General features: G+C 40.9%; 1 protein-coding gene and 1 pseudogene across 1 annotated transcript in view; one reads left to right on the top strand and one right to left on the bottom strand.

Moving 5' to 3' along the window:
• DMD (dystrophin) overlaps positions 1 to 20,082 on the top strand; it is a 2,416,993-nt gene that overhangs the window by 264,370 nt on the left and 2,132,541 nt on the right. The gene's annotated exons all lie outside the window — the stretch shown is intronic.
• Positions 40 to 394, bottom strand: LOC142740940 (NHP2-like protein 1 pseudogene; annotated as a pseudogene).

The raw sequence follows: 20,082 nt of genomic DNA, 5'->3' as shown, positions 1-20,082 counted from the left end.
ATTGATGTCTAGGCTTCTGCCATAAATTCAAAGTGTGATTTACACCAGTAGTCCCTCAATGGCTTCCTGAACAAACTGAGGCTCTTCCTTGATACTGACAGCGCAAGCAATGACTGGTCTTGAGACCCTGCTGGCTCTTCCCAAAGCCTGCTTAGATCATACAGACATAAGAGACATTATTGTAATCCCACAGAAGAGGAAGGTGAAGAATGATCTCCAAATGTTCTGCATCAGCTGCCATAGCAACAAACTCTACAATTTTTTTTGTGGCTTTACTTGACCCTTTGTAAAGCTGTTTATAATTGGAGACTTGCTGCACAAGCTCCAATATAGTCTTTGTCAGCTAGGCATCAGTCAGTGGGTAGGCTTTAGGATTCACTTCAGACTCAGTCATGGTTATTCTCAGTTATAGTCTCGCCTGGTCACCTCAATCCGGAAGCTTAATGGAGGAAAACTGAATAGTCCCGGTACTTTTTATGGCAAATAACAGCACTGCATGCTGCTCTGTTCTTACTGTAAAATGTTTTGGAGGCCTTGACGGAACCCTCCATGGACATCCTCAATTCAGATATCAACAAGTCTAACACACCTTAAAATTGTAGACTTACAGTATCAACAAAATGTTTTGAAAAAGCTAGGAATGCAGAAATAGATAGACTTTGTTATTGTTCTTGAATAAACTTGTCCGAGAGAAAATCCCATAATATTATTGTATCAAAGATAAAAATACAGAGCTGAGGTTAGAACGGTGTGCCAATACTGCCTCCCTACGAAAACATCCTCTTTATTATTATATTTCTACTAGATAAATTATTTAAAACATCCAATATACAACTATATTGATATATCGTCAATAAGAGCAAGCTTAGACTTCAAAGGATCAAAGCAATGGGTTTATAGAAACACCGCAGAAAAGGGTTCTCAGCTTAATTTGTATGACATATAAATATTTGTTTTATACTTCTTGTTACCAAAAAAGAAAACTGACATACACCATTTAACATCTAATGTAATAATGCTTGGGCAGGAGCAAGGCTAAATGAAAGGCTTATTGTCCAAAATCATATTCAGAAATATTATATTCAAACAAACATCAACTCTCGCTCCTGTCCACTGCATGAACTCATTTCCCAGAAGACCACGATTGCTAACGCCTGCAGGAAGAAACTAGCAATCACAATCACAAAGGTCTGCAGGTTTATGCCTTTTTGTTTCTTAAGAACAGAAATGTAGTTAATGATCTTATTACTATACTTCTCGAAATTTACCATCTTTAGAAAGCAAGAAATGATAATACATTTTTAGTGCTGCTAGGCAGTTACTGTCAACCTGAGAGCATGATGCACACATCATATTTCTTGTACAAATTAGAGGTCAGGCTGTTTCCAGCTATTTGTAAGCTTATTATTGGTATGAATTGTACAACATTTTCTTATGTTGATAAGAAGAGGTCAGAATGGAAGGTGTCGATAAATGCACATTTTTTACGTGTCAAAGTTGTAATAATAGTTTCTTCCAACCCTTTTTTTTATTTCAACAAGTTTATTATTATAAGACTTTCCAAAGCTACTAAGTAAATCCTTATGATTTATTCAGCCATAACTTATATATTAAGTTGAAAACTGTGCAACTTGTGGATCACCTCACTCTAACTTTCAGACAATACAGGACTATCATCTATTAGCCAGGGTAAATAGTAGCTACAAAAGCATCTACTGGACCCGGCACAATCATGCATTACATGGACAGCCCATTTATTTCATGTACTTCCTGATTTCCCCTGTAGCAGTGCTGTAGTCATATTAAACACATGCTGCCCGATTCCCTCATAAATTGCAGCTGATAACTGGGAAAATACTGGGATCAACTTATCTTCAGGTGCTCTTTCTTCTAACATAAAGAGATTCTCTAATGTAGACAAACCCTGTAACAAGCATGAAACAATATAGCTGTATATGTGCAATATGTACATCAGCGTCTTATGCATATAGAGCACTTATTGGTTACTAGAACACCAGCTAAACTGACCCTATAAATAAGTAAATATATATATATATGTATATATATATATATATTATTATTTTTTACACACACACATATATATATATATATATATATATATATATATATATATATATATAAACCTTGCATTTAATCTTATAAGGTATACTCTACAAACATTCAGTACTCCATCATAACATTGTTGTTGCTTTTATATAGTATTATGGGCTGCATTAAGTATCTGCATATTTAATTAGATTTAGTATAATTAAATGATAATCTATTAATTTACTAACACAACTCAAGAGATATTATCACTTTAGCCTATAAAGTAACAGCTGTGGATATAAGTCATGAAAAAATGGAAATATGCCCAAGAGGAATGCAAGGAAAATATGACAGTATTCGTATGAAAATCAATTACTGGCTTTCAGATAAGCATGCTTGTTATATCAACATACAAAGACCTGCTGAAACAGCCATTCAAATCTGCAGTGCTGCTTACCAAGCTTACATTCTAAGCCGGTCTAGATTGACCTACTGTAGCTTGAATTGGCTGTTGAGACCAAACAGTTTCAACAATTCACATATCAAGAACATATGAGGACAATGCGTTTTTTACATTACTTAGTCTTTTTAAAGCCTGTGGGGTAATAGTACAGGGTGGGCCATTTATATGGATACACTTAAATAAAATGGGAATGGTTGGTGATTTTAACTTCCTGTTTGTGGCACATTAGTATATGGGAGGGGGGAAACTTTTCAAGCTGGGTGTTGACCATGGTGGCCATTTTGAAGTCGGCCATTTTGTATCCAACTTTAGTTTTTTCAATTGGAAGAGGGTCATGTGACACATCAAACTTATCGAGAATTTCACAAGAAAAACAATGGTGTGCTTGGTTTTAACGTTACTTTATTTTTTCATGAGTTATTTACAAGTTTCTGACCACTTATAAAATGTGTTCAAAGTGCTGCCCATTGTGTTGGATTGTCAATGCAACCCTCTTCTCCCACTCTTCACACACTAATAGCAACACCGCAGAAGAAATGCCTCCCGATCTGACTCCCTTAGACTTTTATCTTTGGGGTCATCTGAAGGCAATTGTCTATGCTGTGAAGATACGAGATGTGCAGCAACTGAAACGATGGATACTGGAAGCCTGTGCTAGCATTTCTTCTGCGGTGTTGCTATCAGTGTGTGTTAAGAGTGGGAGAAGAGGGTTGCATTGACAATCCAACACAATGGGCAGCACTTTGAACACATTTTATAAGTGGTCAGAAACGTGTAAATAACTCATGAAAGAATAAAGTAACGTTAAAACCAAGCACACCATTGTTTTTCTTGTGAAATTCTCGATAAGTTTGATGTGTCACATGACCCTCTTCCAATTGAAAAAACTAAAGTTGGATACAAAATGGCCGCCATGGTTAACACCCAACTTGAAAAGTTTCCCCCCTCCCATATACTAATGTGCCACAAACAGGAAGTTAATATCACCAACCATTCCCATTTTATTTAGGTGTATCCATATAAATGGCCCACCCTGTAGATGAAGTGTTTCAATCAAATTATTTTGCTTTGTTAACAGGACATTTATTTACTTAATTGTCTATATCTTTTTGGATCATGGTGATGGAGAAATGTGAAAAAGCTACAGTATAAAATTATAGTTACAGTTTCACAATTTTGTTTTCTTCAATATAAACAAATATAAAACAGAATATTTTTTCCTTGATCTGAAAAATACTGGCCTTAAGGGGGTTGTATTGTTTTGTCAACTTTTTTAAATGCACTATTGGAGCATCTTCAGCAGATAGCTTGGGGTCCCAGATTGGTTTTCCCTGAATAGCTTTGGCTATAGGACCTGAAAGCAAGTTCTCAGTGGAATGTCATGAAACTCATCAGGGTATCACTCATAGCGATATAATAAAGATGCGTAGTTGTAAAACTGAGTCATCGACAAAAAGTCACATACAATCTAGAGACAAATATCATAGTCGGAAACAGGCAATTAATTTGCATCAGCATAAAGAGAGACATACTGTAAAAGGATGCAGGCAAAGGTCCAGAAACAAGTGGACCTACAAGTTATTTGGTTGTGGCAGATGAAAAGTCAAGGTAAGCAGGATCTAAATCAGAGGTCAAGGGTCAAACACATGAGAACACAGAACTGGAGCCATAGATAGTAACAGTGCTATACCAGGTACTATACTGGTTCCAGAGGAGGAGTTCAATTGGACATCTATATAGGTATACAAATTTTGCATCAAATGAGTGTGGAATGAAAAACCAGTGCTATTGTAAATATCAATAAGTGATAAAACAATGTAAACAATTTAAAAACAAATGTTTACAGAAAAAGGGAAAACATTAACATTTTGACAAAAAGCATAAATTGAACATTATATTGTAGCATTATTATTATTATTATTATTCGTAGTAGTAGTAGTAGTAGTAGTAGTAGTAGTAGTAGTAGTAGTAGTAGTAGTAGTAGTAGTATGAATAATAATAATATTATTGTTGTTGTTGTTGTTATTATTATTATTATTATTATTATTATCATCATCACTTTTACATACATATAAGTGTAGATATGGTTGTTCCAAACTGTTAAATATTTTGGCTGAGGTCCAGACACAATGCAAACTTTACAGTAAAGACACATGTGAGCTAGGTATTCGTTTGCATCGCAGACGCACAGTGGCCACTATATGTGTTCCTGCCCTCAATCAGAGCTGAGTATTTTATTTGGCACTGCTTATTATGAAACCCAGGTGTTATCTGTGGATTTAACTAGGAGTGCATGTAAATATGGTGCATTCTTTTAAAAGAGTAATCATAATGAGCAAAATATTTGTCTTCAAATATTTAAATGGCAAATTTAGCTCTACTACATCTGTAGAACATTTCAGTCAGTTTGTCTAGGTTTGGTTAGATTGTTCTTGTGCAAATAGGAAGTTGGCCTCTGTACGTTAGATTCTGTGTCAATAGCATTGCATATAGTGACAAGTAAGGCACACACTGATTTCATGAGTAGAGATTTATTAGCTGCAAAAACATGCATAAACACTGTAATAATCAGATCCAATCTGCTGCTTCACACACTTGCTTTCCTCTGCCCAAAGTCACTCTACAGTTAAACAGTTCGATTTAATGGTGCCATCTGCCTTAAAGTTCACAAAAATTTAGTTGACGGCAAATTTATGATTGACCAGGATTTATAGATTGTTTATATATATATATATATATATATAAATATAGTGTCTATCTGCACATTTTAGCATTACACAGTGTATAGTGTAGAGTATGATATTATATATATGTATATATATATATATATATATACACACTACTGTTCAAAAGTTTAGGGTCACTTAGAAATTTCCTTATTTTTGCAAGAAAAGCACAGTTTTTTTCAATGAAGATAACATTAACAGGTTCCCGACCGCTGGCCGTATTTATACGGCCAGCGGTCAGGGTCTCTGAAGTCCGCCGTATAGACTATTTACGGCGGCACTTCAGAGACTGTGCACGCGCGATCGCGTGCACACAGCTCTGTGCCCTGGCTGTTGCTAACAGCCATGGGCACTGGGCAGAATGTCAGGGGCCAATCTTTTGGCCCCTGAACATGTGATGGCTGTGACAACCAATCACAGCGATCACATGCATTTCTACATAGAAAACAGTGTGCACGCGATCGCGTGCACACAGCCCTGTGCCCACGCTGTTACCAACAGCTCTGGGCACTGGGCAGAGTATCAGGGACCAATCTGATGGTCCCTGAACATGTGGTTGCTGTGAAAACCTATCACAGCGACCACATTTGTTTTATTTTGACTTTTCTGGCAGTAAATCTCCTGCCTCTTTTCTTCTCCTCAAACATTGTTTCAGTTTGAGGAGAAGAAGAGACTCGGGAGAATTGCTGCCAGAAGATTACAGTTACACAAAAAATACAGTTACACTCTAAAACATTCTCTGTATAGATAGATTTCTATCTATCTATACAATCTATCTATCCATCTATCTTTTTTTCTATATATCTACCTTTCTATCTTTTATTCTATTAGAATAGGCAGGTAGGGAGTATATAATTATATATATATCCACATATATATATAATATATATAGCAATAGCGGTTTATTTTTTTGTTAGCGGTAGTGTAGATATATATAGCAGTTAGTTTGTGTGTTTTATATAAAAAAAAAAACAAAAAAAAAAAACAATTTGTTTAGTTAGTGTTAGTTACGTTATGGCGAGGAAGTTGTTTAGCGCCGAGGAGGCATACGCCATGCTGTGGTCTGAGTCGGAGACCGCATCAGAGATGGCGTCCGAGATGGAACCTGTTTTAGGTAGTGACGATGACAGCGTCACTTCAGGTTCATCTTCAGGGGACGTTGTCCCTGATGCAGTTGAAACTGCAGAACTTGAAAGCGCAGGGCCAAGTAGCGCTGTAGCACGGGACAGCCTGGTCCCTTCAGTCCAGGCTCTTGTATGGGCACCTGCCCCATCTTTTGGGCCTAGAATCCACGGATTTACTGCCACTCCTGGCATAACCGTGGACAATACAAATTTTGTCCAAATGGATTACTTCCATTTATTTATAACGGACGACATCCTAAATCAGATTGTCCACGAAACAAATTTATATGCCACTCAATATATAAGGCAGAAACCTTCATCCACCCATGCCAGAGATTGGACGCCCACCAATTTGCTGGAATTAAAAAAAAATTTGGGACTCACCCTAAATATGGGTATTGTCAAAAAGCCCTCCATTAGGTCTTACTGGTCAACAAGACCCGCCCAAGCCACCCCAGTATATTCTGCAGTAATGCCCAGGTCTCGTTATGAGACAATAATGAGGTTCCTCCACTTCAATGACAACGCACAGGCCCCCCCAAGTACCGATGCAAACCGGGATCGGTTGTTCAAAATAAGACCGCTAATAAATTCCCTGAATAATTTATTTCTGCAACTCTACACCCCTGAGCAGAATGTAAGTGTGGACGAATCCCTCCTCAACTTTCATGGCAGACTTAGCTTTCGCCAATATCTACCTTCAAAAAGGGCAAGATATGGCGTTAAGCTCTACAAATTGTGTGAAAGCGGGTCAGGATATACCACTGCCTTCAGAATTTATGAAGGGCGGGACCGCACAATAAATGTTCCTGGATGCCCCCCTGATCTTTCCACCAGCAGTAAGATCGTGTGGGAGATAATGCAGCCTCTGCTTCACAAAGGGTACCACCTGTACTGTGATAATTTGTATTCGAGTGTGCCCCTGTTTAGGCATTTGCATGCTGCAAGGACTGGGGCATGTGGTACCATGCGCAAAAACAGAATTGTTTTTCCACAGCAATTAGTGGGGAAGCGCATGGTAAAGGGGGACTCCTGTGCTTTTGCATCTGAAGAATTGCTGGCGGTCAAGTTCAGGGATCGCAAAGATGTGTATGTGCTAAGCACGATTCATACCGCAGGAACAGTGGCAGTGAGGGAAAGGGGGGCAACATCGGACAAGCACAAACCAGTGAGCGTGTCCGAATATAACAAGTACATGGGGGGGGTGGATTTAAGCGACCAGGTTTTACAGCCCTATTTAGTAAAACGCAAAACTAAAACCTGGTACAAAAAAGTGGCCATTTATTTGTTACAGGTGGCCATCCACAACTCATTTGTGCTCTACAAAAAAAACAGAGGCAGAGACACATACCTGGATTTCCAGGAAAAAATTATTGAAGGCCTCATTTTTGATGTTCAGGACACCCGAGAATGCCCCCAGTCTGAGGATGTCACGCGACTGACTGAAAGACACTTCATCAGTCGGATTCCCCCAACACCAACCAGAAGCAACCCTCAGAAAAAGTGCCGCGTCTGCAGAAAAGACGGGCACCGCAAAGATTCCCGATATTTCTGTCCCTCATGTCCCTCACAACCAGGCCTGTGCCTCACAACCAGCCATGTTTTAAAAAATACCACACTGTTCTGAATTATTAGATTTTAGTTAATTCGTTGAAAATATATTTGCCCTACATTACGTTTTTATTTTTCCCCTGATTTTACTCCAAGGGTGAGGGAGGGAATGGGTGGGTGGGGGGTGGATGTCATGTTTGCATATTCTCTAAAGTTCATCTGCTGGAGAGTTCCATTTGCATAAACCTGCAATTTCTTATTTTAGAAAACCCAAAAAAATAAATTCCCATTATACCCCTAGATGAATATTTTGGGATTTCTGCTTCAAGAGCAGATTTTTTGGAAGTGTTATAGAAACTCTGTTGAGTTTTGTAAAACCAGCTTTGAAAAAAAGCGATTTGTGAAATAAGCTTCTTCTATCGTCAGCCCTCCTACTTCTCTATGTGATAAATAAGACACACATATTTGGTATCCCCATGCTCAGGAGAAGTGGAAGAATGTGAAAGGAGATGAATTTTGGCCGTGGTCTATGCCGTGTGTGAAAAATGCTGGTATAAACTGACGCATTTGCTAAAAAATTGCTAATTTTATTTTGATCCATCTTATTCAAGAAACTTTCAGAAGAAAACTGGACTGTCTAAAAATATGATAAACCCCTTGAAGAAAACCTTGTGGGGTCTACTTGCGTGAATGAAGTAATTTATGGGGTGATTCTAATCTTTCAGCAGCATTAGGCCCCCCAGAAAACAGTATGCGGCTATAAAATCAAGTGCAGAATTCCTGGACCGAAAAGGCCAAAAAGCCTCCTTTTATGCCAAGCCCTGGCACATGCCCATGAATAAAGCACACATATTTGGTATCCCCATGCACAGGAGAAGTGGAAGAATGTGAAATGCGATGAATTTTGTCCGTGGTCCATTTTGTGTGTGAAAAAGCTAGCATAAACTGACGCATTTGTTAAAAAAAAAGGTAATTTTATTTTGTTCCATCTTATTCAAGAAACTTTCAGAAGAAAACTGGACTGTCTAAAAATATGATAAACCCCTTGAAGGAAACCTTGTGGGGTCTACTTGTGTGAATGAAGTCATTTATGGGGTGATTCTAATGTTTCAGCAGCATTACGCCCCCAGAAAACAGTATGCGGCTATAATATCAAATGCAAAATTTCTGGACCGAAAAGGCCGAAAAGCCTCCTTTTATGCCAAGCCCTGGCACATGCCCGCACAGTGAATAAGGCACACATATTTGGTATCCCCATGCACGGCAGAAGTGGAAGAATGTGAAAGGAGATTAATTTTGTCCGTGGTCTATGCCGTATGTGAAAAATACTAGCCTAAACTGACGCATTTGCTAAAAAATAGCTGATTTTTTTTTGTTCCATCTTATTCAAGAAACTTTCAGAAGAAAACTGGACTTGCTAAAAATATGATAAACACCTTGAAGGAAACCTTGTGGGGTCTACTTGTGTGAATGAAGTCATTTATGGGGTGATTCTAATGTTTCAGCAGCATTACGCCCCCCAGAAAACAGTATGTGGCTATAAAATCAAATGCAAAATTCCTGGACCGAAAAGGCCGAAAAGCCTCCTTTTATGCCAAGCCCTGGCACATGCCCGCACAGTGAATAAGGCACACATATTTGGTATCCCCATGCACGGGAGAAGTGGAATAATGTGAAAGGAGATGAATTTTGTCCGTGGTCTATACCGTGTGTGAAAAATACTAGCCTAAACTGACGCATTTGCTAAAAAATAGCTGATTTTTTTTTGTTCCATCTTATTCAAGAAACTTTCAGAAGAAAACTGGACTTGCTAAAAATATGATAAACCCCTTGAAGGAAACCTTGTGGGGTCTACTTGTGCGAACGAAGTCATTTATGGGGTGATTCTAATGTTTCAGCAGCATTACACCCCCCAGAAAACAGTATGCTGCTATAAAATCAAATGCAAAATTCCTGGACCGAAAAGGCCGAAAAGCCTCCTTTTATGCCAAGCCCTGGCACATGCCCGCACAGTGAATAAGGCACACATATTTGGTATCCCCATGCACGGGAGAAGTGGAAGAATGTGAAAGGAGATTAATTTTGTCCGTGGTCCATACCGTGTGTGAAAAATGCTAGCATAAACTGGCGCAATTGCTAAATTCTTGCATTTTTTTCCACTTTTGCCCACTTTAGAGAAAAAAATAAAAATGATATATACTGACAAATGCCACTAAAACAAAGCCCTATCTGTCCTTTAAAAAGAGTGTAAAATTCAAAGATGAACTTTATTCACCTGCTGAGTTATAGTCATCTAAAGAAGCGCATAGCAAAATTGTGAAATTTGCTCTGGTCATTTAGCTGTAAAACAGCCTAGTCCTTAACCGGTTAAATTAATCAGAAAGACACTCTATACATTGTTAAATGTGCTAAATGACTATTCTAGCTGCAAATGTCTGCTTTTTAATGCAATATCAACATAGGTGTATAGAGGCCCATTTCCAGCAACCATCACTCCAGTGGGGGGCACGACGGCAGAAGTCATCTCTGTCTAAGTGTCATACTGTCAAAGTGTCCTGGCAGTTATACATGGCACAGATCTAACATCCATCTCTCTTCTCTTCATACAGGTATATAATCCATTTCATTCCTGCATGAACCTCATCCCTGCTGTAGCTGCATTTCAAAAAGCTGAAACTTTTATTTTATGGTATATAATCCATTTCATTCCTGCATGAACCTCATCCCTGCTGTAGCTGCATTTCAAAAAGCTGAAACTTTTATTTTATGGTATATAATCCATTTCATTCCTGCATGAACCTCATCCCTGCTGTAGCTGCATTTCAAAAAGCTGAAACTTTTATTTTATGGTATATAATCCATTTCATTCCTGCATGAACCTCATCCCTGCTGTAGCTGCATTTCAAAAAGCTGAAACTTTTATTTTATGGTATATAATCCATTTCATTCCTGCATGAACCTCATCCCTGCTGTAGCTGCATTTCAAAAAGCTGAAACTTTTATTTTATGGTATATAATCCATTTCATTCCTGCATGAACCTCATCCCTGCTGTAGCTGCATTTCAAAAAGCTGAAACTTTTATTTTATGGTATATAATCCATTTCATTCCTGCATGAACCTCATCCCTGCTGTAGCTGCATTTCAAAAAGCTGAAACTTTTATTTTATGGTATATAATCCATTTCATTCCTGCATGAACCTCATCCCTGCTGTAGCTGCATTTCAAAAAGCTGAAACTTTTATTTTATGGTATATAATCCATTTCATTCCTGCATGAACCTCATCCCTGCTGTAGCTGCATTTCAAAAAGCTGAAACTTTTATTTTATGGTATATAATCCATTTCATTCCTGCATGAACCTCATCCCTGCTGTAGCTGCATTTCAAAAAGCTGAAACTTTTATTTTATGGTACTCTGCTTTCCTGTCTTGCTATATAGTCTAATGTTATCTCAAAGTTTTGTCAAAGTGTTTGATCGTCGTTAAGTTTTATGATCATCCAGACCTGCTAGTTTGTTTGTTTATCTCTGCATAGCTTTTTCACCTCATGTGTCTAGTTGATTTGATTAATAGCTGAACGAGCTTAATTAGGCCTAGATCTGAGCATCTACTCCCCTATAAATTTAGATGTAGCATATGGGGAAGGCACTCGTGCAGGGGGGCACGACGGCAGAAGTCATCTCTGTCTAAGTGTCATACTGTCAAAGTGTCCTGGCAGTTATACATGGCAGTTGCACAGGGTCAGTGACAGGTAAGCTGCATTACCAAACCAGACAAACTAGCCCACGCTCTCAATATTAGATTTCTAACTATCTGTAAACAAACATGTTTGCCACCGCTCTCATCATTATAGCTGCTCTTGGTTTTCAATCCTATCGCCCATTTAAGACTTGCCCAAAAACAGTCTACATCAGTCCCTCTCTCCTTGCCTCGCCCATGTATAGCTCCCATTCACTATTCACTTTCCTCAGTCAACTTAACCCATCTCATCCCACTGCCCAACATAAAAAACACTCACATAAATCACAGAACCATCTGCTGTCTCTCTCCATTCTCCTGCTACTAGCTGCAGGGGACATCTCTCCCAACCCTGGGCCTCCCTTTTCTTCTGCCAAGCTCAACCACTTACCTGCCACACATAGAAACCCTGCAAATCTTCTTGCCATTCCTTGTATGTCTTCTCCTGTCTCTTTTAACTGTGCTCTCTGGAACTCTCGGTCCGTGTGCAACAAACTCACCTTTATTCATGACTTATTCCTTTCTAACTCTCTCAACCTTCTGGCTCTTACAGAAACATGGCTACACCTGTCTGACACTGCTTCCCCTGCTGCTCTATCTTATGGTGGTCTCCAGTTCTCTCATGCCCCCAGAACTGAGAACAGGCAGGGTGGAGGAGTAGGTATACTTCTTTCCCCACACTGCACTTTCCAGGTCATTCCCCCGGTCCCCTCACTCACATTTCCCTCTTTTGAAGTCCACACCCTCAGACTCTTTCACCCTTTTCCCCTCCGAGTGGCAGTTGTCTACCGCCCACCGGGCTCACCTCGCCAATTCCTGGATCATTTTGCTGCCTGGCTTCCACAATTTCTATCCTCTGAAACACCCACTCTCATCATGGGTGACTTCAACATCCCCATTGATAACCCAATCTCCTCATCTGCCTCCCAGTTTCTATCTTTAACCTCGTCCCTCGGTCTGTCACAACTTACTAACTCTCCTACACATGAAGACGGGCATTCACTTGACCTGGTCTTCTTCCGGCTCTGCTCAGTTTCTGACTTTATTAACTCTCCTCTCCCGCTTTCTGACCACAATCTTCTCTCCTTTACTATCAAATATTCTCTGCCTCCTCAGGTCATCCCTACGTATCAGACATACAGAAATCTACATGCCATTAACACTGTGAAACTCATAGACAGTCTACAGTCCTCATTGTCCCCTATCTCTTCCCTCTCCTGTCCCAATCTGGCTGCCAAACTTTATAATAACACTCTCAAAAATGCATTGGATGAAGCAGCCCCCACTACACTCCGAACCACCCGACAAAGACGACGACAACCCTGGCACACGCCTCAATCCCGCTTTCTTCACCGGTGCTTGAGATGTGCCGAACGACTGTGGAGAAAATCGCATTTGGATGCAGATTTCCTCCATTACAAATTTATGCTCAAAACTTACAACTCTGCCCTTCACCGCGCCAAACAAGTCTACTTCACTTCTCTCATCTCCACACTATCTAATAATCCAAAACGCCTCTTTGATACTTTTCACTCCCTCCTTAGTCCTAAAGTGCAGACGCCAATCACAGATCTCAGTGCTGAAGACCTGGCCAATTATTTTAAAGTTAAAATTGACAACATCCGGCATGATATTCTCTCCCAGTCCCCTAGTAACATCGATCCCCTTCCCCCCCGCACTCCCTCTTCTTCACTCTCAGCATTTGACCCAATAACTGAAGAAGAAGTCTCGAGGCTCCTCTCTTCTTCTCGTCCTACTACCTGCCCTAGTGATCCTGTCCCCTCACACCTCCTCCAGTCCCTCTCCCCAGCTGTCACTAGTCACCTCACTAAAATATTTAACCTCTCTCTTTCCTCTGGTATCTTTCCCTCCGCTTTTAAACATGCCATTATAAACCCATTATTGAAAAAACCAACACTTGACCCATCCAGCGCTGCCAACTACCGACCAGTCTCTAATCTGCCCTTCATCTCTAAACTCCTGGAACGCTTGGTCTACTCTCGCCTTATCCGCTATCTCTCTGCTAACTCCATTCTTGACCCCTTACAATCTGGTTTCCGCACTCTACACTCCACAGAAACTGCCCTTACTAAAGTCTCAAATGATCTCTTGGCGGCTAAATCGGACGGTAAATCCTCTCTCCTGATTCTTTTGGATCTCTCTGCAGCCTTTGACACTGTAGACCACAAACTCCTACTTAACATGCTCCACTCTATTGGCCTCAAGGACGCGGCTCTCTCTTGGTTTTCCTCCTATCTCTCTGACCGCTCGTTCAGTGTGTCATTTGCTGGTTCCACCTCTTCTCCTCTTCCCCTTGATATCGGGGTTCCTCAGGGATCAGTCCTAGGTCCGCTCCTCTTTTCTCTCTACACAGCTCCTATTGGACAAACCATCAGCAGATTTGGCTTCCAGTACCATCTCTACGCTGATGACACCCAATTATATACCTCTTCCCGTGACATCACCCCTGCTCTAATACAGAACACCAGTTATTGTCTGTCCGCTGTCTCTAACATCATGTCCTCTCTCTATCTGAAACTGAATCTTTCTAAAACTGAGCTCCTTGTGTTCCCACCATCTACTAACCTCCCTAAACCTGATGTCTCCATCTCTGTGTGTGGCACTATCATAACTCCTAAGCAGCACGCCCGCTGTCTCGGGGTTATTTTTGACTCAGATCTTTCCTTTACTCCTCACATACAATCACTTTCACGCTCCTGTCATTTTCACCTCAAAAACATCTCCAGAATCCGCTCTTTTCTTACGGAGGAAACTGCCAAAACTCTCATTGTTGCTCTGATTCACTCTCGTCTTGACTACTGTAACTCATTACTAGTCGGTCTTCCCCTCACTAAACTCTCCCCTCTCCAATCTATCCTCAATGCAGCAGCCAGGCTCATCTTTATGACCAACCGCTACACCAACGCCTCTAATCTGTGCCAGTCACTGCACTGGTTGCCCATCCCCTTCCGAATAAAATTCAAACTTATTACTCTCACCCACAAAGCTCTCCACAGTGCTGCACCTCCTTACATCTCCTCCCTCATCTCTGTCTACCACCCTACTCGGACTCTACGTTCTGCCAACGACCTTAGATTAAAATCCTCCATAATCCGAACCTCCCACTCCCGTCTCCAAGATTTCTCTCGTGCTGCACCCGTCCTCTGGAATGTGCTACCCCAGACAATCAGATTAATTCCCAATATCCACAGTTTTAAACGTGCCCTGAAAACACATCTATTTAGACAGGCCTATAACATTCCCTAATCTGACTCCTTTCCATGGCCCTCCATTTAGATTAGTCATCAGAATAAGATTCCCTCACACTCCTTCTCTTCATGTCCGTCATACACGGATAGTGGCTGGTGACCGGCTCATGCAGCTTTATGTTACCACCGCATGTGTATAAAAATGGCCGGACTATTGTACAGAACAAACACTGTTACACTTTGTGTCTCCCTTATGTCCTCATAGATTGTAAGCTCTTGCGAGCAGGGTCCTCACTACCCAGGTTTGAATTGTAAATGAACTTTGTCACTATGTAATGTCTGATATTGTTTGTTTCATGTTCCCTCTAAATTGTAAAGTGCTGCGTAATATGTTGGCGCTATATAAATAAAGATTATTATTATTATTATTATTATTATTGTTCTAATGGTACATTGTGCTTGCTAACTGTGTTAGAAGGCTAATGAATAATTAGAAAACACTTGAAAACCCTGGTGCAATTATGTTAGAACCGCTGTAAACAGTTTTGCTGTTTAGAGGAGCTATAAAACTGACCTTCCTTTGAGCTAGTTGAGAATCTGGAGCATTACATTTGGGGGTTCGATTAAACTCTCAAAATGGCTAGAAAAAGAGAGCTTTCATGTGAAACTCGACAGTTTATTCTTGTTCTTAGAAATGAAGGCTATTCCATGCGAGAAATTGCCAAGAAACTTAAGATGTCCTACAACGGTACGTACTACTCCCTTCAGAGGACAGCACAAACAGGCTCTAACCAGAGTAGAAAGAGAAGTGGGAGGCCCCGCTGCACAACTGAGCAACAAGACAAGTACATTAGAGTCTCTAGTTTGAGAAATAGACGCCTCATAGGTCCTCAACTGGCTGCTTCATTAAATAGTACCCGCAAAACGCCAGTGTCAACGTATACAGTGAAGAGGCAACTCTGGGATGCTGGCCTTTAGGGCAGAGTGGCAAAGAAAAAGCCATATCTGAGACTGGCTAATAAAAGGAAAAGATTAATATGGGCAAAAGCACACAGACATTGGACAGAGGAAGATTGGAAAAAAGTGTTATGGACAGACAAATCGAAGTTTGAGGTGTTTGGATCACACAGAAGAACATTTGTGAGACGCAGAACAACTGAAAAGATGCTGGAAGAGTGCCTGACGCCATCTGTCAAGCATGGTGGAGGTAATGTGATGGTCTGGGGTTGCTTTGGTGCTGGTAAAGTGGGAGATTTGTACAAGGTAAAAGGGATTTTGAATAAGGAAGGCTATCACTCCATTTTGCCACGCCATGCCATACCCTGTGGACAGCGCTTGATTGGAGCCAATTTCATCCTACAACAGGACAATGACTCAAAGCACACCCCCAAATTATGCAAGAACTATTTAGGGAAGAAGCAGGCAGCTGGTATTCTATCTGTAATGGAGTGGCCAGTGCAGTCACCAGATCTCAACCCCATAGAGCTGTTGTGGGAGCAGCTTGACCGTATGGTATGCAAGAATTGCCCATCAAGCCAATCCAACTTGTGGGAGGGGCTTCTGGAAGCATGGGGTGAAATTTCTCCCGATTACCTCAGCAAATTAACAGCTAGAATGCCAAAGGTCTGCAATGCTGTAATTGCTGCAAATGGAGCATTCTTTGACGAAAGCATAGTTTGAAGGAGAAAATTATTATTTGAAATAAAAATCATTATTTCTAACCTTGTCAATGTCTTGACTATATTTTCTAGTCATTTTGCAACTCATTTGATAAATATAAGTGTGAGTTTTCATGGAAAACACAAAATTGTCTGGGTGACTCCAAACTTTTGAATGGTAGTGTGTATATATATATATATATATATATATATATATATATATATATATACAAAAACAAACAAGGATCCAGCAGCACCGGTTAACCCCTTCCCGACATTTGCCGTACATGTACGTCATGGAAAGTACTGACTTCCCGCATCTTGCCGTACATGTACGTCAAACGTTTGGGACCGGCTCAGAAGCTGAGCCGGTGCTATCATCACCGGATCTCAGCTGTATCTTACAGCTGACATCCGGCTGTAACGGCGGGGACCGAAATTAGCTTCGATCCCCGCCATTAACCCCTTAAGTGCAGCGCTCAAACGCGATCGCTGCACTTAAGGTGTTTGCAGCTCATCGGAACCCCAGTAATGAAATTGCCGGGGTTCCGGTGGCTGCAATGGCAACCGGAGGCCTAATACTGGCCTCCCGGTCTGCCTAGCACCGAAGCCGGTCAAGATCCGCCCGGCGGCGGAGCCTGATCGGCTTCCGTAGCTGTCGGCAAGATGGCGCCGGGTCAGGAGCTGATCCGGCGTCATCAGCGGTGGGAGTCAGCTGTACTGTACAGCTGACATCCACCTGTAACGGCAGGAACCGGAGCTAGCTCCGATCCCTGCCATTAACCCCTTCGATGCAGCAATCGAAAGCGATTGCTGCATCGTAGCGGTTACTAGCAGATCGCCAGCCCTGACAGGCAATCGGGACTGGCGACTGCTGTTATGGCAACAGGAGACACAATGGTCTCCTGCTCTGCCATTACGGAAGCCGATTTAGGCCCCGCCGGGAGGCGAAGCCTAATCGGCTTGCTGTCAGTGAATGACTGACAGATCTAATACATTGCACTACATAGGTAGTGCAATGTATTAGAAAAAAAAAAATCTGACCGTTGGAACTTCAAGTCCCCTAGTGGGACTTGAGAAAAAGTGTAAAAAAAGTATAAAAAAGTGTAAAAAAAAGTGCACAAAATAAAAGTTTGAAAACAGTAAAAGTTTCAAGTAATCAAATAAAACACAATCCCCCTTTTACTCTTATCAAGTCCTTTATTATTGAAAAATAATAATAAACCATATGTATTTGGTATCGTCACGACCGTAACGACCGGAGGTATCAAAATATTATATTATTTATTGCACGCGGTGAACAGCGTAAAAAAAACCGTAAAAAACGTTACCAGAGTTTCTGTTTTTTGGTCACTTTGCCCTACAAATATTAGAATAAAAAGTGATCAAAAAGTCGCACGTATCCAAAAATGGTACCTATAAAAACTATAGCTCGTCCCGCAAAAAACAAGCCCTCATACAACTCCGTCGACAAAAAAATTAAAAAGTTATGGTTCTCACAACTTGGCGACAGAAAAAATACATTCTTTTTACAAAAGTAATTTTATTGTGCAAAAAGTTGTAAAACATGAAAAAGTTCTATAAATTCGGTATCGCCGGAATCGTACTGACCCGCAGAATAAAGTTAACATGTAGTTTATAACGCATGGTGAACGCTGTATAAAAAAAAAACTAAAAAAGCTGTGCCGGAATTGCGTTTTTTTGTTTACCTAGCATCCCAAAAAATAGGATAAAAGGTGATCAAAAAGTCGCATGTACCCCAAAATGGTACCAATAATAACTACAGCTCGTCCCGCAACAAACCAGCCCTCATATCGCTACGTCTATGAAAAATAAAATTAGTTATGGCTCCAATAAGTCAGGAAATAAAAAAATATGCAGTTGTGCCCGAGGGGAACATTTCTTCTGTTTGAAGAGGCGATTTTTCAAGGACCTAAAATTAGGGAACCAGGAAAGGGAGGGCCCAAACATATCTGCTGGAAGCGACGGTGCCCGTATTATACCAGGACAACACTTTCCCAGCAAAATTCCCCAAACTACAAAGGCGCGGAGTGTGGACCAAAAGGGGGATAAGAAATGACACCATTTATCAGTGCGACACCAGCCTGTGCGGAAAGGATTGCCTCACAGCGTAACACACATCTATGGATTATTTTATTGTTTTTTTTTACCCCGTTATTATACCACCTGACTATGCCCCTTATATACTCCGCCCGGCTTACATATGCCCTACATTATAAACGGAAATACCAGTAAGACTCCAAACAAAACTACTACCAAGCAAAATCCACGCTCCAAAAGCCAAATGGCATTTCCTCCCATCTGAACCCTACAGCGTGCCCAAACAGCAGTTTCCTTCCACATATATGGCATCGTCATACCCGGGAGAACCCTTTTAGCAATTTTTGGGGTGTGTGTCTCCAGTGGCATAAGCTGGGCACGACATATTTGCCACTGAATGGCATATCTGAGGAAAAATATAAATTTTTAATTTGCACCATCCACAGCGCATTCATTTATGGAAAAGATCTGTGGGGTGAAAATGCTCACTACACCCCTTAATAAATGCCTTGAGGGGTGCAGTTTCCATAGTGGGGTCACTTCCCAGGGGTTTATTTTTATTATTTCACATCTGAGCCTCTGCAGTTGTGAACCAATACTTTGTAAATCGCCAAATTAGGCCTCAATTTTACATGGTACCCTTTCACTCCTGAGCCTGGTCGACTGTCCAGGCAAGAGATTAGGGCCACATGTAGGGTGTTTCTAAAACCAGGAAACCCAGCATAATAATTAGAGAGCTGTCTCGTTATGGTGGCACAAGCTGGGCACCACATATTGTCCACATATCTGTGGAAAAAATCCCATTTTCACTCTGCAACATCGAGTTCACACTAATTTCTACAAAACACCTGCAGGGTTAACATGCTCACTACACCCGTAGGTAAAAGCATTGAGGGGTGTAGTTTCCAAAATGGGGTCACTTCTGGGGGGTTTCCACTGTTTTGGGCCCACAGGCGCCCAGAAACCAATCCAGAAACATCTGCACTCCAAATGGCGGTCCTTCCCTTCTGAGCCCTGCCGTGTGCCCAAACAGCAGTTTCTGACCACATATGGGGTATTGCAGTACTCGGTAGAAATTGCTTTACAAATGTTGGGTTCTTTTTTTCCTTTATTTGTTGCGAAAATGAAAAAATTTGCGCTAAAGCTACGTCTTATTGAAGAAAAAGGATTGTTTTTATTTTCACTGCCCAATTCTAATAAATTCTATGAAACATCTGTGGGGTCAAAATGCTCACTACGCCCCTAGATGAATTCCTCAAGAGGTGTAGTTTCCTAAATGGTGTCACTTTTTGGGCGTTTCCATTGTTTTTTCCCCTCAGGGGCTTTGCAAATGTGACATGGCCGCCGCAAACCATTCCTGCTCAATGTGATCTCCAAAAGCCAAATAGCGCTCTTTCCCTTCTAAGCCAAGCCGTGTCTCCAAACAGCCGTTTATTACCACATGTGGGGCATTGTTTTACTCGGGAGAAATTGCTTTACAAATTTTGTGGTGCTTTTTCTCCTTC

Source organism: Rhinoderma darwinii, chromosome 2 (assembly GCF_050947455.1).
Source record: "Rhinoderma darwinii isolate aRhiDar2 chromosome 2, aRhiDar2.hap1, whole genome shotgun sequence".
Taxonomy (NCBI): Eukaryota; Metazoa; Chordata; class Amphibia; order Anura; family Rhinodermatidae; genus Rhinoderma; species Rhinoderma darwinii.
The sequence above is the reverse complement of the archived record's forward strand: the minus strand, read 5'-3'. Positions and strand labels throughout refer to the sequence as shown.